Source organism: Pezoporus flaviventris, unplaced genomic scaffold (genome assembly GCF_033815535.1).
Source record: "Pezoporus flaviventris isolate CSIRO_AGI_PZ_B2104156 unplaced genomic scaffold, CSIRO_AGI_Pfla_v1 ptg000191l, whole genome shotgun sequence".
Taxonomy (NCBI): Eukaryota; Metazoa; Chordata; class Aves; order Psittaciformes; family Psittacidae; genus Pezoporus; species Pezoporus flaviventris.
This window is the reverse complement of record NW_026892739.1, coordinates 898,872-922,204: the sequence shown is the minus strand read 5'-3', so window position 1 is coordinate 922,204 and position 23,333 is coordinate 898,872. Positions and strand designations below refer to the sequence as shown.

The following is a 23,333-nucleotide window of genomic DNA, read 5'->3' as shown; positions in this document are numbered from 1 at the left end:
ACTTTCAGCCTGGGAACAGTAATGCAAAAAGATTTAACCAATGTACAGGCAGGGGTAGTGTTAAGCCGCTTGCTTAACGATGTTAATGCTTGCCCATACTCCACAAACATTTTTCATGCTCATTATGCTGTGCTAGAACAGGATGGGAGGACACGGCTACTGGTAAGAGGAAGGAACAGTAATCTGGCTCCTGCTTTCTGGGTCCTGAAACTGGCTAGAGCCAGCTTTGTGGTTTGGACAATGACCAAGTCACCAGGGAGCATGAGCAACTATTAGAGGTAAAAAGTTTAAGCAGAGGAAGAGTCATTGACTTCATCTTGAGACCCTCACCCACGACCACCGGGAGTTACTGCGCAGCCGCAAAGGACCGTTTAGCTCATTATAATACGAAGCAGGGATAGGACATGAATATGTATAGGCATGTTGTGTAACCTAATACGTACGTATAATTTTAGAGAATATACGTCGACCGATAGAGCGGCTGCTAGCGATCCTGAGGGTGGATCGGGTGAGTCCAGGGACTCGTTGGCCGATAGGGCAGTGTAACCAGGTGAGAACTGGGAGGGCTTATAGTTGGTTTTGAAGTGGGATAAGCTTTCCCTGCTGACAGCCTCCCTGGGGAGTTCTTGACTTCCTGTCTAGCCCTGTGCTGGTGGCAGGGCCTGGTATCACACCATCCTCAACAGTCACTCCCAGCTTCTTTCCACCATGGATCCTGAAGCTGGCAGCTTTCTTTGGGCTCCTCTTCTCTCCTGTGAGGAGCAAGGGTGCACAGGCACTTTGGTAACCAGGGGGACGTTTCTCTAAGCTCGATAATTTTGCCACCTTCCCTCCCTCCTCTGTGAAGTTGCTCTTGGTCACACTCCAGCACTTGAGACATGAGCCACGAGCCACAGCGATGAGCCAGCCAGAGCTACAAGTCCTGTGCTGAAGCTGAGCACAGCTGTTGATTTTTCACCCTGGGGCTGGTATGCAGAGAACCTTACAGCATCTCTTCTCTCCCCATTCACGGCAGGTTCGGGCGGATGGGACAAATGGAAACTGAGTCACGTCTGTGTTTCCCGATGGGGACCACACGCTTGGCAATGCCCTCCACTACATGGTTGTGAGGTAAGTGGAGTCACCACAGCCCCTGGTACCACTGGGGGTTCCTCTGTCTCCTGTTCTGCCCTTCTTCACTAAGTTGCATCTCAGTTGCTGCTGGAACAAGGCAAAACTACCTCTGTGCATGCCTGTTGGAGAATTTATATCAGAGCTCGTGCCAGAGGCTCCTTACCTACCCCCTCCCTTAACAGGATTCAGTTTTCTCCTTGTGCTGTTAGCCTTGAGAGCGCTAATAGGCCTTGATGAGTATGACCAGCCTCACCTGGGGCCTCCACACACACCCTGCCCACAGGCTCAGGAACCCCATTTAAGCTTAGCTTAGGCTTTCAGTCCCTCCTGAGCTATGTTGTATCTATATGGGTCTTCAGCTCAGCTTGTACTGAGCTGTTGGATGCTGACCCATGGGCTGACTTCCTGACCCAACATCAGCCTCTCCTCAATGTTGTACATTGTACATCTGCTTGGTGCTCATAGGTTTTGTCTGACCCTCTTTACCCTCACCCGACCTGCAGGTTGTCTTCCTGACCCGGCCTCGCACCTATTTCACCCCCACAAACCTGCCTGGTGACCTGGACCCTTGGCTGGCCCTGGCTACCACCTTTGCACCTTTGTTCATGCTCCCAGCTCCCCGTCCCGTAAGGAACAGCCAGCCCTCGCTGCTCTGATGGTTAGTAGAGAGGAAATGGAATGGCAGACATGTGACAGATTTCTGAATGTCTTACGTGGCTCTGGGTAAAATGATGTGCAACTCTGTAAGTACAGGTGGTCAGGCAGTACCTATGTCGCCTTCTGGGGCAAGTGCTGTCAGAAAAGAGGGTAGGAACAGCCAGTATTAAGCAAATTGATCCCCTTTAATGCTTCCATCAAGATGCAGGAATTGGTGCTGGAAATTAGTAATCCTGCTGCCCCCATTAAAATATACAAATGCCTTCACTGGTTTTATCCAGCTGGGAGGCACTGGGGGTTTGTGAAGACTCACTGGGAAGGCTCAGAAGAATTCCAGCAGGAAGTTCAATGCACCATCTCAAATGACAGTCGCATTGCAAATGCTGTGTGAATTCCTCTGATGTCTCACCATGACAAGAAAAAGAGCAGCCTTCTTGTGAGGGGCTGTGCTTTCTGCTGTGTGCGCAAATGTTCTACCAACCACCTCGGCTTGTGAAGGCAGATGTCATGCAGTCTGCAAACATCTTGTGGTGCCCTAGACCCATCTGCCTCCTTTGCCCAGCAGAATTGCAACAGGTCTGTGTGGAGGGAGGCTTCCACGCAGCCAGGATCCCCTGTTTGACCAGGGTGCCAGCCAGGTCTTTCCCCTGCCAAGTTCCAGCTGCAGCTCAGAGATAGATGGAAGGGTGTGAATAAGGTTACAGGGGGAGTGTCCTTTGAGCACATCCCTCCCATAAGACCCTCAGTCATATTAGAAACGTCCTGAGCCCCAGCAGGTCTGGGGTGGCCCAAGCCTCTGACTTCCCTGAGATTTGCTGTGGATTGGCCTGGGTTTTACTGCTCTCTTCTCCTCTCGCCCTTCCTGCAGCCCTGATGCGGAGTTCTGTGGCTACTGTATCACACACCCCTCTGAAAGCAAGATCAGCTTCCGGATCCAGACCAGAGGTATGGGGTGTGCATTGCTTTCACGTTCAGGGCCCTTCCTTTGTGGAATCCCCTCTGTTCACGTCAGGTTTCCACCATGAGTCATTTCAATAAAGAAAACCACTCTTCTCCCTCTTCTCTGCAGGCACGGTACTGCAGTGCCGGGGTAAGGTGGATCTGCTAAGTCCGGTCAGGGGTGATGGGTGCTTCACCTGCCCCTAAATCAGCAGAAGATTTGGAAAGCCAACCCAAAGGGTGCTGACATACATAGCTGCGGTGAGAATTTGCTTCTGCTTCTTCTTGCTTATCTGGCAGCTTTGCTCATCAGGCTGTGAACCAAAGCTCTCTTGAAAAGTCTGTGCTGTCTCTTGACTTGCCTCCCAGAGGGGTCTGTGTTCTCTGTTAACAGGCAGCACTGGCAACTCTGAGCCTCAGGCCATCACTCACTCCTCCCAGCGCACCAGCCCATTCAGCTCAGTCTACTGCCCTCCATCTAGGCTCCACAGCTTTGTCTGCTGCCGCCGCAGGAGGACAGTGTTATTTCATTCCTTCCTTATGGGGCTGCTCCCCTGAGTATCTGAGTTTGTGCTTGCTGGCTCTTTAATTTCCTAAAAATGAGTAGTGCTGAGGCTGTTCTTGCCAAGGGAACCCCTTCCCTGTGGGGCTCCTGCAGGGTTTGGCTCTGCCCTTCCTGCACCGTAGCCTGGCCTGAGCTCAGCTCTCAGGGTGCTGACGGCGGGCTGGTAGGAGGGAAGTGTGTGGCATGTGCCTGATGTAAGAGCCTGTTCCCGTCATGGAGGAACAACCACACTGCCCAGAGCAGTGAGGGAGAGGGCCACCAACCTCTTTGGAAACCACTGGCCCATCTTCTTTCCCAAAGGGGCCCTTCCTGCTGTTGAGCCATGCCAGAAAGGAATGAATGACCTGATGGGTGTTTGCTAACATGTACTCAACACCTTTGAGGTGAGACTATTCCTGAAGAGTTCAGGGGGCTTTTCTGTCTCTTGGTCTCAGAGGTGAGAGGAAAGGGCTGACAGCTGTGTTGTAGGCATAAAGAACCTAGAGTTATCTCAGACTTTCTCTGCCTGACCTGCAGCATGGCCTGGCTTCCTGTTCCTTGGAGTGAATGTAAAGCTCAGTCACTTCTGAAGGTACCTGGAGCTCTGCCAGAGCTGCTCAGGATCCTCTGCACTGGGCAGAGGAGTCACAGCACAGATCAGAGTGGCGGCATGGGGTGTACGAGCCTCTCAGGTATACGCTGTTAACGTTTGTTCTTTGCTCTTGCTTGCAGAGGAGCATGAAGGAGTACAGGGCCCAGAGGGAGGAAGAGATACAGTAGCATTTGGGGATGGCAGTCTCCATGGACGTGTAAGGTCTGTGTGTTGAATTCCCTGTGCCAAGTATTTCTGGTTGTGTGTTTTAGGACTGCTTTGATGCAAACCTGTATTTTCTGTAATAATAAAGATTCTGCAGGCTGATGTTGCAGAGGTGACGCTGTGTCCAGCTCAGCAGGGTATGAAAAAAGATAGAAGGCAGTTCTTCCCCTCCTCTGTCTTCTATCTCTTTCCAAGCGTCGTTGCTGTTTCCTGCCCAGGATTTGACACAAAAAAAAAAAACCACAAACCCGAGGAGCTGGGAGTGAGACCACCGCTGGGCCCAGCAAGGGTGGCTCTGGTGGTCCATGGGGCTTCTCTGTCACCAGGACACATTCAATTCATTTGCCACCTGGTGTCGCATTCGTGCTTTGTGCTGCAGGCTGTGGTCCATGGAATGTCCAACCTGGGACAAGTGCTGCCCATAGGCTTTCCTGGTCACCCTCCAACCGCCCCCCCCCCCCCATGTTCTGCTCACCATCGCCTTGGCCAAGGGCCATCACTTGGGACCTCCTCCAAGAGGGGTCTGCCAATCTCCTGCCATCCATCCTGCTGAGGATTGTCCCATGTTGACAGCTGCTTTGTAGATGCCACTGTCACTTTCCTGGACACGCTCGTCCAGCAGGAGAGATCCATCGGATGGACGGAAAACAGCTTGTCCTGCGTAGGGTGCGTGGATGGCTAGGCTGTGGGATCCCTTGTAGTACTGCAGGATGGTGTGGGAGCTGGCACCACTGAGGTATTCCCACTGCACGGAGTAGACCTGCGTGATGTTACCCAGCCCAGGAAGCAGCACTGGGGATCCCACAGCAGCAACTTTACTCTTGAGGGTTCCAAGATTTCTGCAGCCTGTTGCAAAGGCACCGGCAGCCCTGGAGGGCAGGAGAAGAGATGAGCAGGGGAGATGGAGCAGGTTGGCATGGCTGGAGAGAGGCTTTTTTACCCAGATGCCAGGGGCACACACATGGTACGTGGACTACTTACTTGGTCACAGCCTCTCACAAAGCCATCTCCCATCACGCCTCCAGGCAGGGAGACATTCCAGCTGGAGCAGATAGAGATGCCGAAACACAGCCCAGGATGCTTGGAGCTCTCTGCTTGCAGTGCTGCAAGCTTTTTCTACTCCACTTTTGTGTGCGTTTTAGGTGGAGTTCCCTCCCAGTCCATGGCAGGAAGAGATTTTCTAATTCTGACCCAGTTTCCATGGTTCATTCCCAATTCCCAGCCTTGTTTGGGGCTGAAGGTGTCCATCCACTCCCAGCAGAGCTGCCTCTCCCAAATCACAGGGTGATTTCTGGGCTTGTCGTGATTTGGGCTCTCAGAGGCACTTGGGGACTTCAGGAGGAGGGTAAGTCACAGTGTCACACCCTTCGTTTTTTGCCACAACCCCCCCCCCCCCAAAAAAAAAAAAAAAAATCACAACAAAACAAACCCAGTGCTTTCTAGAAAAGCCAGGCAGAATCACAACCAAAGCCCTGGGTTGGGAAGTGGAGTCTTAAAAACATACATGTTTTAAAGGGTGAATGTAAAGGGTTTAAAGCAAGGAGCCAGCCCCAAGCAGAGGAGGCAGAAGAAAAGGTGTCTATGCACAGGCGGTGGTCCATCCAGCTACTTGCTAGCAGTGTTCCTGGTGCTCCTGGGGGCTGCTCTGTTGGAGTGCCAGGATTTCTCCTAAAGCTCCTCCTCTCCTGTATAACTGCTCCACGGGAGCATCAGCTCCCAGGCTCCCAGAGACAGGGACCAGCATCAGCCTGTCCCAGCCCCAGTCCCGCAGCCAGGCTTCCCACCGGGACACAGGCTCCAGCAGCGCTGGGACGCTGGGCAGGTGGGACACGGCACCCTGGCTCCCCACACACCCCATTTGCTTGCCGGTGCCCTGGTTTCTGCCTCATCTGCAGTGGCCGCTCACGAGTGTTTGCTGCCCATGCGGACAGCCAGAGAGAGGCCTCTGTGCCCTGCCTGCTGCTCCCGGCAGCTCTGCAGGTGGGAAAGGAACCAGTGAATCCAGCTCACCTGATGGCTTCCATCCCTCATCCCCACAGCATCGAGAGAGGGCTCCTGCCATGCCTGCCCGCCTCACCCGCCCTCGCTGTTACCCAGCCTGAGATGAAGAAACAGCCTCATGGCTTAAAGTCCCCTCGCTCTGGGAAATCACTGTTCATGCAGAACATGCGGCACCACCAGCAGAAGGGAAGAGCAAACACTTCAGGGCAGGCAGCTTTCACAACTGCAATATCCGAAGCTCATCCGATGGGCAATTGGAGCTCACTAACACCACAGCATCGGAAATCTAGGTACATTCTAACAGGTTTCTTTTCTCTTTTAGGTGCTCACCCTGAAAACTGTTTGTACCTTTGCACTCCAAGGCAGCCTTGTCCATATATAAGGAGCACACTGAGGCTTCTCCCATAAGTAAAACTGCGCTAAATGTTGCGTTATTACATACATCAGCCCCAGCAAAAATCTGCAGCAGGCCCATCCATATAATAAACTGTCAGAAAGTGAAAAGCAGGATGCCTTGTTTACCGATGGGTCCTGCCGTTTTGTGGGAAAGCTTCGGAGATGGAAGGCAGCTGTATGGAGTCCTCGACGACAAGTTGCAGAAACTGCTGAAGGAGAGGGTGAATCGAGTCAGATTGCCGAGGTGAAAGCCATCCAGCTGGCCCTGGACATTGCTGAACGAGAAAAGTGGCCAGTACTTTATCTCTATACTGACTCATGGGTGGTGGGAAATGCCCTGTGGGGGTGGTTGCAGCAATGGAAGCAGAGCAACTGGCAAAGCAGAGGTAAACCCATCTGGGCTGCTGCACTGTGGCAAGATATTGCTGCCACAGTGGGTGCAGAACCTGGTGGTGAAGGTACACCACATAGATCTTCATGTACCCAAGAGTCAGGCCACTGAGGAACACCAAAACAGCCAACAAGTGGATAAAGCTGCTAAGATTGAAGTGGCACAGATGGACTTAGATTGGCAACATAAGGGTGAATTATTTTTGGCCCGGTGGGCCCATGACACTTCAGGCCATCAGGGCAGAGATGCGACATATAGATGGGCCTGTGATCAGCAGGTGGTATCGTATTCTCTTCCCTTGTTATTTTCTCTTATCATTGTTGTCGTTGGTGGTAGCGGTGGTGATTGGTTGCTGGACGGTTCTTGTCTCAACCCGTGGGAGTTGCATTCTTTCAATTCTCCTCCCCATCCCACTGGGAGCCGGAAAGGAGAAGAGCCCCTGGGGGGGGGGGGGGGTGTGGTGGGGGCCTCGATTGCTTCCAGCCTGGCACCACTCACTGGGAGTGAGTGAACAAGCTGTCTGGCTAGGTTTAAACCACGACACTTGTATAAGAACCACGTGTGAGAATGCAACAATTGATAGGTGTATCGAAGAAACAAATGCTACTAACTTTTGTGTGTGCAATTTTACCAAAATCATTGGATGCGATTTTAACTACACCACCCCTGTCACTATTTACCAACTAATACAAGATACCGATGTGTTATACCATGATATACCTGCCCTCAAAAATAGAAATGCTAAAGAAAATGTTCTGTCACCCAGAGCTGGAGAAGATGATGCAGAAGGCCAACAAAACTTCTCACCAAGCAATATGGGCTGTTAAGCATAATGTAGAAGAAATCGAAGAAATCATCACTGACACCAAGAGAACTGGAGAGCACCACTGGTGGGAAGTTTTCTTGGTAGGGACAAAATGGCAACCTCTTACAGCAACTCAACTTTTTGATATACCGGTCTACCCTGTGCTTGTGCTACTGCTGACTACGGCTTTATTAACAATTGTTCATTTGTGGACGTGGTGGAAAGTTCCTACAGTAGCTCAAGAGGTGTGCATACTATGGACTGTGCAAAAGAATTTGCACAATTTTAAGGAAAAGGGGGGAAATTGAGACCAAGCCATTAGGCCTTAGCTGAAATAACTTGAGTTTTTAGCATGAGGATGACTTAGCACCTGAACATGAAAGAGGGGACCCCTCTGAGGGTGGGAACCTGCCCCTCTGGTGAGGCATGATAAACAACGCATTGGAATTCAGGCCTGTAGACGCCTTGCATCTGCTTCTGGCAATTGCTTCTAAGCAGGAACATCCCTGATGGCCCGGCGCCGCACCGCGCACCGCCTCCAACCACCACCGCCTGCAGTACCGAACTCTGCACACAGATGGCAGCAGCGAGCGGCGCCGCACCGCACCCCTCCACCGCCTGTGCTGGGTTTTGGCGGGGTACCCCCCACACCAGCCCCCCTACCCCAACCTTTGCAGACCCAGAATCAGGGGTTTGGAGTATTTTGGGGCCACCACAAGCACAGCCCGTCACGGAAAGGTCTTTTTAGGGGAATCAGCCCCAAATCCAGCTGTTACCCCCCTTTCTTCGGAGGAGCCCCCCCGTCCTCTACTCACCTGCTCCTCTGCCGGATCATTGCCAAGCACCAGCTTTCTGTCCTGGCACCTTAGGCTTAGGAGCAGGACCTGGATGTCTGCACTCTGGGATCTCGTGGTTTGAGTGTCATTTGGGGCTTTTGAAGGCGGTTTGGGGGAATTTCTGGAAGGTTTGGGGCAGAGTTTGTGCTCTTCGTGCATAATTTGGGGCAATTCCAGCTGTCTGGAGGCATTTGGGGTGAATGTTGAGCTGCTGTGGGGACTTGTGGGGCATTTTGGGATATTTGGGACCTGGTTTAGGACCATTAAATCCATTTTGGGTGTCATTTGAGCTGATTTGGGACAATAACAGCAAGGAAATAGCATCTAAGGATATAGCCAAGGAAGCAACATCAAGGAAACCCTCAGCAGTTCCTACATGGAACAAGAGCTGAACTCGGCACCAGCATTTCCACCAGGAGCCAGGACAAGCTGATCCCAGCAGCTCTGAACACCTCCAAGCTCCAGGGTGGGGTACCACAATGAGCTCGAAGTCTGCGAAGTCATCCTTTGTGCTCGCCAGCATGTCCACAGGCATCCGCAGCAGCACCGGGGCCCCATGAGCACTGTGAGAGCATGCACCCCCCACCCGCCCCTGTGCTCTCCAGCCCCAGGGTTTGGCTGGCAGCGCTCTGGCAAACGAGTCCTTGGCTCACCTTGAAACAGCACTGCACCAGGAGAGCAACGGACGTGATGAGGGTCAGTAACAGCGAGAGCGCCAGCACCAGTGGCAGCCAGCGGTCAAAGGTGTGATTGGCCATCTCCTGGGAGAAAAGGAGAGTGCATCAGGGAGGAGAGGAGCGGGGAGGGAATGGAGGCCCCTTCCATACCCCACTGCCCAGACACACACATGCAGCCATGCCCCGTTCTCTCCTACCGTCTCTGCAGATTCACTGCCCATCTCCCCCGCCTGGACTTGGGCATGGAAACGAGAGGTGCCGGCATCCTCCTCCCGCACACACTGCTCAAGGAGGTCAGAGGGCTCCGGGTCACGCTGCCTCTCACTCAGCAGCCTCAGGAGCAGTCCCGTCCTCAAGAGCATCTTGGCGCAGGCCTGCTGGAGCTGGGGCAGGCCACAGTCCTCACACAGGGCTCGAGCCACCTGTGCCATGAACCTGGGCAGGGCTCCAGAGAGTGTCGGTGGCGGCTGAGCAGGGTGTCAAAGGGGGGTCCTCGCGTGGCCGCGCCGCCCGGGGCCCTGGAGCTGCCCTGTGCCCTTGGGCTCGGGGGTTCCTGCTTCTTGTGCTGCCCTTGTGTGGTGGTGCTTGTAGGGGCGGTGGGTGGTCTCCCGCCTAGAGAGGAACGCTCTGCTGCAGCCGTGTCCTCTGGTGTGCTGCTGGCAGCAGGGGGGCAGTTTTTGGCCAGCAGAGCGTAGAAGAAATGCTGGATAGTGCTCAGTCTCTGCTCTGCTCTACCCTCTGCTGCTGCGGGCTCTTCTTCTGCACCCTCGCTGCCCACTGTCCCATCGCTGTCCTGGTGGTGTCCGGGATGGTGCTTCCTCCTCATCTTCTGCGCTATCCTCATTCTCCATCCTATCAGGCGTGTTGGCCTGCCCCATGGCGTCGGAATGATCCTGACTCTTGCCAGACCGGTCGGGATTTGGGTCCTCTGTTGGGTGTTGTGCAGGGGGCTGTCCTGTAGGAGGGCTGGGTGTTCTCTGGTGACTAGAGACTGGGAGGACGTCGCTGAGGTTCAAGCTCCGCACTGCTTCCCGTAAGGTGGACTCTGCGCGGGTCAAGCCTAAGCCCGGCTCCTGTTGCTGCCAGTTTATGGCTCTTCCTCCCTCCCCTACTGCCACCTCGTGCCCCTTGTCCCTCTGAGCTGGCCGGGCTGTGCTGGGGCTTTTCACAGTCAGGATGCTCATGGCCTTGTGCAGCTTGTTCTTTAGCTGTGCCACGAGCCCCTCTGCTAGGAAATAGAGCCTCCTGGTGTCAATAGAGCTGCTCCAGCCCCTGTGCTGAATGCTCCGCAGCATCAGCATCAGCTCCTTGGCGGTGTTGCCCTCCTGCCTCGAGAGCTGCTGAGGGGAAGGTGCTGATGCATCGGGGCTGCTCAGGCTCCAGGCAACTGTGAGCGTGACGGTTCTCTGCTCCCTGAGTGAAGGCTCCTTAGGCTGGAGATTCAACACGGACCTGCTGCTCCCATTAGGAGCCCTGGTGTCTCTGCCAGGGGAGCTGTAACACACCAAGAGCACTTCAGTGACAAGAAGCTTTCTGCCAGACACAGGCTCAGAAGGTTCACTACAGCTGGGGGACATGGGCAGGGCTGTGGGCCAGTTACCGCAGCGGGGAACAGTGCTGTTGCACACGCTCATGCAGTCGAAGCTGAGGGTCCTGCACGGGGTCTCAGTGCTGTGCTTGTGCTGGCAGAGGCAGCAGGCCGTGTCGATGGACAGCTTGCTAAAGAACAGAGGCTGTGCACAAACATTCAGCATCGCAACCCAGGCAGCGACTCCAACCCAGGTGGCGCACAGAAACGCCTCAGGGGTCTGCTTCAGTGTCTGCTGCAGCTCTGGGAAACTTCCCCTCGCTCCCTGTGTGCCAATGGACAGTTTTGTGGTGCTGGGTTTGTTCCCCACACAGACCCTTTGTCCCAGCAGCTGGGATTTGCTGGAGGTGGGAGCCAGCCACCGCACACTCACAGTGTTTCCAAGCGGGATGTCCTCAGGAGCAGCATGAGCACTGTGGGAGCACACACACACACACACACACACACACACACACACACCCCCCTAAGCCAGGCTCCCGTTGCTGCCAGTTTACGGCTCTTCCTCGCTCCCCTACTGCCACCTCGTGCCCAGGAGCAAAGGGGCCGAGCCAGGGGCTGAGCCCCGCGCTGGGAAGCAGCTCCTGGGCAGCCACCGAGTTAGGGCTGAGCGCTCAGGACCCAGAGTCCCCTCCAGCCCTCCCCCGCGGGCAACGCTCGGAAACTCAGAAGCCGTTAAAGGCACCCCACACCCGGCAGCTCCATCCTCAGCCGCTGCGCTGCCCTAGCAGCGAAGGGAAGAACCTGCTCGCCCGACGCTCAGCAGCGAGCGCCGGCTCCAGACCCCGCTTCCCGCACCCTCCTGCTCGGAGCTCCTCCGCTGCTTCCAGCGAAGCCTTCGTGGGCGCAGCCGAACGCGAGCAACCTCCGCGTCGTTTCCTGCCCCACAAAGAGCCGGCTCTCGGGGCACCTCCCGCAGCTCGCTCCTGTTCGCGGCCACTGCCCCGCCCCGGCCCGGCCCGGCCCGCAGGGGTTGTCTTTGCCGCGGGCGGGAGCGCACGGGCTCTGCCGGAGCTGCCGCGGCCGAGAGCCCCGGTCCCTCCTCGGCAGGGGCTGAAGCCTCGAGCCCCGCGTGCGCCCGGGGCACGGCCGTTACCTGCGCTGCGGCGGGGAGAGGCGGAGTGAGGCCGCGGCGGGGCCCGGGCGGCTGCAGCGCTCCCAGGGGCGCTCCGCGGCTCCTCCCGGACTCGGTCCCGGCACCCCCGGAGCGGACGCTGCCCTTGAAATCATTGTATCCTGTGTAGAATGTATAAGAATGATTAGATTTTCCTGTCAATACAATGATGGAAAAGAAGAAGAAACAAAGGAATAATCCTTCTTAATCAAACGCTTTGTTACTTCAAGGGGTGCTTTGTTTAACTACTCCAATGTCTCAAACGCTTTGCTAATTAAAGGGGTACTTTAACTGCTTGAATGCCTTCAGGGGCTTAGGTAATCGAGAGATACATCCTGTCACAGGATGAGGTGAAACTTGTGTATTGAGTAAGTAACTATAGAAGAAATGGAATTTAGGAGGGCTAAGATGGTGGTTAAGCTTGTGATAGACATCCCCTGTTAATGCATTACCAAGGAATTCAATAACTTTTTAACACGTTTCTTCACCGGAACGTAAGACCCCAGCAACAGGAGGAAAACCATGGAAAGGTCATCTATAAGGGTTTCGTTATTTCCCTTGAAAGAAAAGAAAGGCAAGGTGAATAAACCAAATAAATCATCACGGGAGCCTTTAGATAATTTACCACCCCCTTATCGAGGGCGGGACTCGAGAGGTGATCGGGAAGGTGCTTACCCACCGATACCACCCGATCGTCGGCTCCCCCATCCTCCCCTCCCTCCAGTCGCACCAGAAGTAAAATAAAAATACAGGAGAATGAAAATTTTCAGGAGGAAACAAAAGAAAAAGAAACTCTATTTCCCCTCCGAGAGGTGCCGATGGGAGGAAATGGAGGGGGGATTGGATTTGTAGCAGTACCCCTGAATACGAGCGATGTAAGAGCCTTCAAAAAGGAGACGGGTCGGTTATTAGACGACCCTTTGGGGGTTTCTGAACCATTGGACCAGTTCTTAGGTCCTAATATTTATACCTGGGAGGAGATGCAGTCAATATTGGGAATATTATTTACTGCGGAAGGAAAATCTACGATTAGGCAAGCCGGAATGAGGAACATCAAAGAGATGACATCAACAGGGTCCTCCCGGAGAGCAAAAATGGCCTAATCAGAATCCCTATTGGAATAATCAGAGTGGCCACGACAGGCAAAGCATGACAGACTTGAGAGAGATTGTAATACAGGGAATTAGGGAAGCAGTTCCAAGGGGACAGAATATTAATAAAGCTTTTAGTGAGCATCAGGAGAAGGATGAGTCTCCTACTGATTGGTTAGAAAGATTAAGGAAAACCTTGCAAATGTATTCTGGAGTGGATCCAGCTTCCCCAGTAAGAGAAGCGCTTTTAAAAGCTCAATTTGTGGCACGATCACGGAGAGACATTAAAACAAAAACAAAAACAAAACAAAAAAAACCCCCAAAGCTGGAGAAATTAGATGACTGGCAAGATGGCGGGTTACAGGATTTGTTAAGAGAAGCACAGAAAGCTAAGCTGGAGAGATGTTTTTCAGCCTGTGATATTGGGGGAATGAAATAAAGAGGAAAATAATATATCACAGGTACCTCCGAGAGGAGCACCCTCTCTATCTGTCCTATCAGATCTTGGTAAGGAGGAGGAAATTGCTGTCACTGGCAACAAGCAGCACATTCACATGAAACCAGAAGTACTGTTGCAGAGGCAGGCATCTGTAACCCCAGCAGAGCAGGGTGAGCAGCTGTAAAAAAAAAACGGGGAGGGGGGGAAACCAAGACGGGGAGCTTGCGCAGCTCCTGTGTTTGAGCACGGGGCAGGCAAACAAGTGGGAACAGACGGGACTGAGGGGTTGTTGAATGCCTTGAAACTGGTGGAGGAGGAATGTCGGGCAAAGGTGGGGGAAGTGGGTTCTTCTCCTATGGGACCGGACTGGTGTGTGTGTTGTGGGGAGTTTTGGACGTTGGAAGTGAGACTGCCCGGGGCTGGGGAGGGGGGGGGGGGGGGGAGGAGTGCCATGGGGTCGCTCCGGCGGCTGAATTGGAACTAGGCTGACAAGGGACTTGGGGAATCTACCCTAGCAGATCCACTGGTTAAATTAAAGCTAGGGTCTAGAGGAAATAAAGTGGAATTTTAGTGGACACAGGAGCAACTTATTCGGCGTTCATTCAGAGGGAAAAGAATTTGTTACAGACGTGGGAGCTACTGGCCACCAAGGAAAAGAAAAAAAAACAAACCGAAAAAAAAAAAAAAGGCATAAAGAGGCATTCTTTCTGAAACCCTTAAAGTACAAATTGGGAAAACAAATAGGAATAAAAAATTAAAATTTTTATGCATGCTAAATTCTCCAAAATCTTTATTAGGGCAAGAAGCAACATTTAAAGAAGGCAAAATGGAATTAAGAGTTAAAAATCAATTAATTGCAGTTTTGAGTTTATCTTTAATTCAACAGAAAAAGCGAGCAGGAGGACCTCCCTGAAATAGAAGAAATCCTCAATCCAGGTATAGCTGGGAGTATGGGCATCTGAAATTCCAGGTGAGGCAAAAAATACTTTGCCTGTTAAAGCAGAAATCAAAAGAGGGGCCTGCCCAATTAGAATAAAACAATATCCCCTAAAATTGCCAGAGAGGGAATTAAAATAGAAATTCTTAACTGAATGTGAATTGGAATATAATACTCCTATCTTGCCAGTAAAGAAAAGTTGCAGACTGGTTCAAGATCTCAGGAATCAACAAATTTGTAGAGGATATTCAGTAATAACTGATCCGTATACCTTATTGACTAAATTGAATCAGAAATGGTTTGCCGTCTTGGATTTAAAGGACTCTTTCTTTTGCTTACCATTGGCCAAAGAAAACCAGAATTTATTTGCTTTTGAATGGGAACAACCTGACACAGTAAAGAAAACCCAATTAACTTGGGACAATATTACCTAAAGGGTTTAAAACAGTCCAACGATTTCTGGAAATCAGTTAGCACTGGAACTAGGATCATGCAAACCACCCACTCAGACGGGGACTCTGTTACAATATGTGGATGACCTATTAATTGCCACAGAAACAAAGGAAGAATGTGTCCAGTGGATGGTGGGACTATTGAATTTTCTGAGACTGAATGGTTACTGGGTAACCAGACAAAAGGCCCAACTAATCCAAACCCGACTTTCCTACCTAGGATATGAAATAACAGGAGGACAGAGGAAACTTGGAACGGCTAGAAAAGAAGCCATCTGTCAAACTCCACGACTGCCAACCATCAAGGAGGTCCAGATGTTCCTGGGAATGACTGGATGATGCAGACTTTGGATGCATGATGATGGTGTTCTGGTAAGACCCCTATATGAACTGTTAAAAGAAACCCCTCTAGAAATTTAAAGACCAGAGCTAATGAGAGCTGCAGCTCTGACTTCTGGATGTGACTAAATCCTTTTGGCTATATTCCTATGAAGAACAGGAAATAGCTTTGGTGGTCCTTACTCAGAAACGAGGACCCTGTAAGAGAGCAGTGGTGTATTTTTCAAAACAGCTGAATGAAGCGAGCAAAGGATGGCCCGGATGCCTAAGAGCTGTGGCAGCAGTTGTCACGAATATTGAAGAGGCTCGCAAATTCACCTTGGGGAAAAAAAAAAAAAAAAAAAGAAAGAAAAAGAAAAAATGAAAATTACTGTGCTAGTGCCCCATGTTGTATCAGCATTCCTGGAACAGAAAGAAGCCCACTGCTTATCTCCCGCATGTTTTTTAAAATACCAGGCCACCCTTGTGCAACACGATGATATAGAAATTGTGGTCACTAATGTTGTGAATCCAGCAACTATTAACACACGACTGCTTGGCCACTATATGAAACTATATTCAAGCCGACCAGATTTGAAAGAAACCTGGAAGGTGCCCTGGAATTGTCTAAAGACAAAAGGATAAATATTTTGACTGATTCTAAATACGCATTTGGTGTGGTCCATGCACAGGGCGCCATCTGGAAAGAACGAGCACCTCTGAACACACAGGAGAAACAGATTACACATGTTACAACTACTGAAAGCTGTTCAGCTACCTGAGGAAGTAGGTATTATGCATTGCCGAGGGTATCAACAAGGTGAAATTTGGCCAATTTCAACAATCCAAACTCATTCCCTTAATCCCTGATGGCAAATTAACAATTGAGAAATCTAAACCTAGATATTCAAAGGAGGATAGAAAATTGATTGGAGATCTCAAAGGAGAGGAAAACAAAGAAGACTGGGTTCAGATACCTGATGGGCGGACTGCGATCCCCTATAACCAACTCTGGAAGCTAGTTCAGGAGGAACGTAATAAAACTCATTGAGGTAGCTAGCAACTCTTTGTATAAATACTCAGATGAACAAATTGCAGGAAGGAATCTATAGAACATAGTTCAATTAGTGACAATGTCAGCCCTGTCTCAAGAATAATCCTAAAATTGAAAATAGAAATCAAATTGGTACAACTGGGGAGGAAGTTATCCGGCACAGCACTGGCAAATAAATTTTTCTGAATTACCGAGACCAATATTTGTTGGTGTTAACGAATGCTTTTTCAGGGTGGCCAGAAGCATTCCCTTGTAGAATAAATAATACAAGACAAGTAATTGGGACATTGTTAAACAGTATACTACCTTGTTTTGGAGTACCAGAGGCAATTTCTTCCGACCGAGGCTCGCCCTTTGGTGCAAAATAATGACAAGAAATTAGCAAAAATTAGAAACTGATTGGCAACTACATGTTCCTTACAGGCCTCAGGCCAGCGGGCAAGTAGAAAAGATGATCAAACAACAGATTAATAAAATATGTCAAGATATTGATACCAAGCCTTACCGCTGGCTCTATTAAGAATTTGAACTAAACCTCGGTCGAAAGACGAGGCTATCCCATATAAAATTTTATGTGGAAGACCGTATCAGTCCCAGTTTAAAGGAGAAAGTCTTCTGAAAGTGGGAGAAGGCTATCTCCTAAAATTTCTGGTCAATCTGGGAAAACAATCAGAAGAAATAAGAGAATACTGAGGACAAGAGTGAGAGGCACGGATTATCCGACTCACCCTTTTAGATCCAGAGACTGGGTTTACGTTAAGAATTTTTCAGGAGATCCTCTACAGGAGAAGTGGAGCAGACCATATCCAATAATACTGACCACCTTTACAGCAGAGAAGATAAAGGAACAACCTGCTTGCAAGAATAAAGAAAGCACCAGAACCAGAGAAGACATGGCGGATTGAACCTTCAGGACCCTCACATATGAAATGATAGCAGTCATAATTTGGATTTATGTGATAACTGACATACCAGCTTGGGACTAATACTTATACCTGAAATTAATGCAGAATGTTACTAAAGTTGTTAATTGTAGTGACTGTTGGCTGTGTGCACAGTTGCCTGAATCAGGAGAAGAGCAGGGCCTTCCATTAACTGGAGTTCCAATTTCTAACACTATCTCACGGACAAACCTAACATTTGGCACAGTTAATCCTAATCGAAGCAAAGAATATTATACCTGTGTACGAAGACGTATGACACCAGGAACCAGGGTATGAGGTTTGTTTAAATGCCACAGGTGTAAGTCACTATTCAAATTGCAATCACACTATTAATATATGGTATTGTGGTTCAGTGGTGGCCCGTTCCTGAAGGGAAAGGATGGCATTGGTTATGTGGAGAAAGTACTTATAAGACCCTACCCCCAACTGGAAGGGGGCATGCACCTTAGGTGCTGTGATACCCCATCTCGGAACCTGGGTTAGAAGTTTTGCTAATTTCGTAGTTTTGTGAGATGGCTAATTCCATCTTTGGGAGTAAGGGAATTAGAAAAGGCAGTCATAAATATCTCAGCAACCATAGAGGAAACAGAAAGTAAAACCACTGATATAATCCAAGTGGAACAAGAATCAATGAAAATTGCTGTTCCTGAAACAGATCAGGAGGAAATCTGGAAACAAATTAAAAGATTTCAGAAAATGGCCAAGGACAATACCTCCTGGGGGTTTGAAGAAATGTAGAAAAACTTACCTTCATGGTTACCTGATCTCTCCTGGTTAAGGCAACCGGTGCCAGGAATGATAATTGTTTTAATACAGATTGCTTGTGGTATAACAAAATTTTCTTCCTGAAACTGTAAACGATCTATGATAAACGATGAAGATTGAAAAAAGAAATGAAATTTAAATATCAAGTAGAAACAGGAAACTATTTCAAAAAGACTCTGGATGGTAACGGCAGCATATAAAACGTTGCGACAGAATTTGCAAAAGGACAGAAAAAGGGGGTACAGACATTTGTTGGTACTAACGGACACCTTTTCAGATTGGCCAGAAGCCTTGAATGGCTAAATAACCTAGGAGTGACTGGACGGTTCCGGGAAATACTTAAACGAGGCCTTCTAATCTTAGCTATAGGACTACTCATTTTAATGACTGTACCTGGCATAATACAGTGTATATCAAAATCACTTCATAAATCGATAGAAGGAACACGGATAGCTCTGTCATAAATCACACAGTAAAAGAATTAACTAATTTTGTAGAAAAAGGGGGGATTGATACAGGGTTAACCAACGTACAGGGGCGTTAGTATTGTCTGTACCTCTCACGCCTACTAAGCAGAACAAAGGCACTAACCATTGAAAAGGAAAAGCAGACACCTGGTTCTATTGACAAGGAAAAGCAGACTGATTCTACTGATAAGCAGCTATTGATAAGGAAAAGCAGACGCCTGAAGGGGGAGAAGCAGATGGTTTATGGCTGGGACCCCGACCAAACCCACAGGCCATACGTGAAGACTAAAAGGCGAAAAGTTCCGGAAGAGGAAGACTCAGTTACTTCATCTTGAAGGCCCCTACCCACAGGAGGAAGACTCAGTTACTTCATCTTGAGGGCCCCTACCCACAGGAGGCTCAGTTACTTCATCTTGAGGGCCCCTACCCACAGGAGGAAGACTCAGTTACTTCATCTTGAAGGCCCCTACCCACAGGAGGAAGACTCAGTTACTTCATCTTGAAGGCCCCTACCCACAGGAGGAAGACTCAGTTACTTCATCTTGAAGGCCCCTACCCACAGGAGGAAGACTCAGTTACTTCATCCTGAAGGCCCCTACCCACAGGAGGAAGACTCAGTTACTTCATCTTGAGGGCCTGCCCATGACCAGAGGGGGCACTGCACAGGCGCAAAGGACCTTCTAGCTCATTCTAGTACAAAGCGGGGATAGGTACAGGCGTATTGCGCAACCTTACGAGTATATGTAACTTGAGAGAATAAACGCAGAGGGAAACAACACTGAGGCACGCGTGACTTTGAGGAATTATCCCCGTGCGTCTCAGCGCTGAATAAAAAGCATACCTGCTTGACAACTTGAACGGGCCGTGGAGCCGTTACCAGCACCATAAAGACGCAGGCCTGTGGCCAGAGCACCGCGCATGCACCACAGCAAGGCGGCTAGAGCGCACCTTCTACCACAGAGAGGCACGCCTGCGGCCAGAGCGTCGCACGTGTACCACAGAGAGCCGGGCGCTGTGCTGGCAGCGCGGTGTCTCCGCTCGGGGCCGCTCTGTCCCGCGGGCACGCGCCGCCACTGCCCGGGGGGTGCTTCCGTCTGGAGGCGCGCTGCTCCGTGCTCACCTGCGGGCGGCGCACGCGCACTGCGCCGGGCCGTGGTTCCGCGCTGCCGCTCCCCAGCTCGGGCGGAGCCGCTCGCCCCGCCCCGCCCCGCCCCTTTGCTGTTCCTCCGCCTCGGCTGCGCTCTGCGCGCGGGGATGCCCGGGCCGAGCTCCGGGCGGTGCCGGGAGCGGGCGCTGCGGGGCAGAGCACGCTTTTGGGCCGTAACCGCTGGGTTCATCCGGAGGCACCGGACCCCTTGGTGCCGCGGGGCTGAGGCGCGGCGCTCCCTGCCCCGGCCGGAACCCGCGGCAGCTCCGCTTCCGCTCCAGCACCCTCGGGGCCCGTTGCCTTCGGGCGCGGATCCCGCGGGGCCGCACCGGGAGCGGTGGTGTGGGCCCGAGCTCGGCGGTGCCACCCCTTGGGGTGTGGAGCATGGTCTTAGAAGCCCGGACTGGTTCGGGTAGAAGGGACCTTAAATCTCCTCCAGTTCCAACCCCTGCCACGGGCAGCCACACCTTCCACTCGAGCAGCTTGCTCCGAGCCCCTGTGTCCAACGTGGCCTTGAACACTCTCAAGTGCTGGGGGCACCTGCAGGCGGGACAGCTTCGTGCTGTGACCCCCCCAAGCTGGGCATCGAGTACCAAAGCCTTTAGTGGGGTGGTGCCCGGGGCTGCGCAGAGCTGGCTCTGCCCCTCACCCTTCCTGGGGTGCTGTGGCTGGTTGCTCCTTCCTTTGGGGGCACTCCAAGGAGCAGCCAGCAGCGGAGTCACCAGCCAAGAAGCGGCTGTGGGGTGGTGCTGCTGCTTAGCTACGGCCACATCCCGGCAGCACGTGATCAGATTGGCAATTTAATAGGGAGCCTTTCAGCCCTGCACACACCCTCCAGTTCAAGTGCCATTGAAATGGGAACCCGGAGTGCCCATGGCGGGAGCTGACCCCTCCCCATCCGCCACCTCCATTCCCAGGGAATGCGTGATGCTCAGTGCACATGAGAGGGCTCGCTGGGGGCGGGAAGGCGGTAGGCAGGCAAGAGAGGATGCTCGGGGCAGGTACATTTGTTGCTGGGGGCATGGACTGGCTGCGCTGTGAGGAGCTGAGCAGGAGAACACGTGGTGGAGCTCGGGCTGGGACCCCTGGGAAGCCCAAGGAAGACCTGGAACAGCAGTTGGTGACTGCTCCCAGGAAAGATCAGGGTGGTGGAGAAGCATCCCAGGGAGCGTGGAAGCCAGGGAGAGAGACGGTTCTGAGGGTCTGGGGACACAAGAGAGTGGTGGGAGCATCCCATCCCCATCGAGCTGGGGATTGGAGGTGCTGTACAGACAAAGGCTGCATGAAAAGCTTGTGGCCTGTGGATCAGGCCTGGCAAGAGGGACGGGTGCTCCTCGGGCTTTCTGGGAATGCTCAGGATCCAGAGGGTGCAAACACCAAAAGCAGCCAAGAGACACCCCGGGGGATGCAAACACCAAAAGCAGCCAAGAGACACCCCGGGGCTGGGATCCCTTTTCCAGGCAAGGTTCAAAAGGAAAACACAAGGAAGGGGTGGCTTTTTTTTTCCTCCGTGCTTGCTTATCCCTCTTTGCTAGGCAAAGGAATTGCCTGGCACAGAAGGGAAACGATGTTTTCTTTCCCCTGGTGCTATTGCCTGTTCAGATGGTACCCACTGGGGTGGATGTATCTGGCCTCCTCTGTACCTGGGATGTGCTGGCATTCCCACATCCCTCTACCTTGGGAGAATCACAGTCTTTATAAGCTCCCCAGTGCTTGCTGTTGCTTCTAAAAAGCTGGTGGCACTGTCTGGCTTCAAGTGGCTTTTACATAATACAGACTGTCAGGCCAGATGATCATCACGGTCCCCTCTGGCCCTCAAATCTCTGAATCTAAAAATGAGAGGGCACCAGCACCTACCTCCTTGCTTCTGGCTGATTGAATCCGGGGCATCACGTGTTCTCTTTATCCTCTCCTTTTCTCTCTCCCCTCCCTGCATCATCTTTAACTGAAGGTGCATTCTCCTTCCCCTGGTGCCCGGGGCTGGCAAATAACGTCGGAAGGAGCAGACCTCTCCAGCCTCGCGCTGGGATATTCTCCTCCCCAATCGCAGTGTTTCACTGGTGGGATCAGGGGTGCTCGGGCTTGGAGATGGCTGGATGGAAAACAGTGCTGAGCTCTCCCGGTTGCTTTAAAAAAAGCAACTGAAGTTCTCCTGGCTCCAGAGTGAGCTCTTTTGGGAGCCGCCGGAAGGGACCCGACCAGGCACGCTCCCCCACGCGCACACTCGGGTGCTGCATGCGTGTTCTCACGCGCAGGCACGTACGTGTGCGAGCACACACACCTGGGGGAAGAGCTTCAACGGCTCCGGCTGTTAACGGCCCTCCCAGTGCTACAACTGCCCGGGATTAATGTGATGAATTTTAAAGTCTAGAGGCGTCGACTAGGGAATCCGTCCTTTGAATCTCAAGTGTTCCAGAGTCTGAGCTATCGTGGTGCTGTATCTTCTGATACTCGCCTCTCCTCCCTCATAAGTAGCAGTCTCCTTTTGAGTTGTCAGAAAAGGTAATCCAAACGTCATTTCATAAGGAGATATCCCTAAAGCCCATCTGGGTTGTGTTCGAACTCGTAAAAATGCTAAAGGCAAACACTTTACCCAGGACATTTGGGTCTCAATCATTAGTTTAGTTAACGTTTGTTTCAAGGTTTGATTAATTTTTCCACTCCTCCCGAGCTTTGAGGATGCCGTGGGGCGTGAAATTCCCATTTTATCCCCAAGGCGCGGGTTACTTTGGAAGACTAGTGTGAAACAATTCACTCATGTTTAGTGGGGCCACTACATTCCACAGACTTACAACATAAACATTGTTCTCTTTCTACAACCTAAGTTAAGATAAAAAGTACTTTATGTTTTCCAGGCACCAGCTTTTCTTATATCAATCCCCGCCACCCCCCACCCCCCCCACCCCCCCCACCCCTCCCCCGGGTCTTTCTTTTACGAATTCTTTTGCTATGTGACTCCGTTTCGCTCAAGAGTTCTGGCCCTTTTTAACTTGTTGTCTAATCTTGTGTCTTTAGCGAGCTTTGTGTCTGTTACTGTAAACTGGTACAGTTATCCCCACATAACCACACCTATGATTTGCGAAAGCCAATACATCTATGTGTTTATCACGTTTGCGTGCACACACACAGAGGCTCAGACACACGCATGCGTGCGTCCATCAACTCACAGGACACGGGCAGAACGAACAACCCAACAGTTTTATTGGTGACTTCGAAGAACTTCTATCCTGCTCCATGAATAAGGAGCATCACGCTGGGGTTCAGGGTGCCTGTGGGGCAAGCAAAAGCCATTTCTCTGCTGACACATGGGCACCAGGAACCCCTGACCAGCTTCTGGGATATCTGAAGTGACAGCAAGGACATAACAGCAATGTCACAAAACCCGTTGGAGAGGGAGTTGGAACTGAGTGAGCATTAAGCTCCCTCCCAACCCAAACCACTCGGTGAGTTTATGCTTCTATGAACATCAAGGAAATAAGAGCTGGGAAATAATAGCCGAGAAAATAACAGCAAGGAAATAGCATCTAAGGATATAGCCAAGGAAGCAACATCAAGGAAACCCTCAGCAGTTCCTACATGGAACAAGAGCTGAACTCGGCACCAGCATTGCCAGCAGGAGCCAGGACAAGCTGCTCCCAGCAGCTCTGAACACCTCCAAGCTCCAGTGTGGGGTACCACAATGAGCTCCAAGTCTGGGAAGACATCCTTTGTGCTCGCCAGCACATCCACAGGCATCCGCAGCAGCACCCGGGCCCCATGAGCACTGTGGGAGCAACCCCCCCCCCGCCCCTGTGCTCTCCAGCCCCAGGGTTTGGCTGGCAGCGCTCTGGCAAACGAGTCCTTG

General features: G+C 51.6%; 1 protein-coding gene and 1 long non-coding RNA gene across 2 annotated transcripts in view; one reads left to right on the top strand and one right to left on the bottom strand.

Moving 5' to 3' along the window:
* LOC133262180 (S-adenosyl-L-methionine-dependent tRNA 4-demethylwyosine synthase TYW1-like) overlaps window positions 1-23,333 on the bottom strand; it is a 347,477-nt gene that overhangs the window by 168,884 nt on the left and 155,260 nt on the right. The gene's annotated exons all lie outside the window — the stretch shown is intronic.
* Window positions 2,518-4,287, top strand: LOC133262171 (uncharacterized). The gene is made up of 3 exons (XR_009741233.1): window positions 2,518-2,715; window positions 3,575-3,657; window positions 3,986-4,287. It is a non-coding gene; the product is annotated as an uncharacterized LOC133262171 (long non-coding RNA).